Here is a 633-nt window from a genome sequence, read left to right on the forward strand (position 1 = left end):
CCAAGGCAAGGGCGTCGGGCATAGCGCGAGCGGACCCCAAGAAGCATGCCAGGGCCGCCACCATGGCCATCAAGAAGGAGATCTGCGAGAATGAGCCAGTCGTCATATTTCGGCTCGTTAAGTCACAAAGATTCCGAATATTGTCATGGCTGATTTTTGAAGGCGCAAAATGTTTGGTAGAGAGAGGGAGAGGTCAAAAAGTCAATATGGATTGATCAATATTTAAGAAGCTGCTGAGCTTATGATGATGCATAGGTTCAGCACAAGGAAACTGAAATTACATTAATTGTGACACTCACAAGCTTCATCTTGGAAAAGAGGACAGCGTGTTGTCTCGATGCAGGTTGAGTGCTAGATACTCTGCTCTCGACTCTTCCGAGTTTTTATATACCCCATGTTGAGCACTGGGGTTCCCCTTGTATTTCCTGGAAACATACATGGGATAGGATCTCAGGGTCATTACTCCATGAGATTTTTTTTCTCTCATAAATTTTGTTGCGTATTTGTCTGTTTACATACGCACACGCGATCATAGTCTGAGCTTGTGTGTATGTATGTGTGCGTGTTTGTTTGCGAGGATTTACTTATACATCGGAAGGTAGATGTATATATGGATGTGAATCTATGAGCGTG

At 44.1% G+C, this 633-nt stretch overlaps 1 long non-coding RNA gene across 1 annotated transcript in view; it reads right to left on the bottom strand.

Moving 5' to 3' along the window:
* LOC119591673 overlaps positions 1-633 on the bottom strand; it is a 6431-nt gene that overhangs the window by 222 nt on the left and 5576 nt on the right. The gene's annotated exons all lie outside the window — the stretch shown is intronic.

Source organism: Penaeus monodon, chromosome 29 (assembly GCF_015228065.2).
Source record: "Penaeus monodon isolate SGIC_2016 chromosome 29, NSTDA_Pmon_1, whole genome shotgun sequence".
Lineage (NCBI taxonomy): Eukaryota > Metazoa > Arthropoda > Malacostraca > Decapoda > Penaeidae > Penaeus > Penaeus monodon.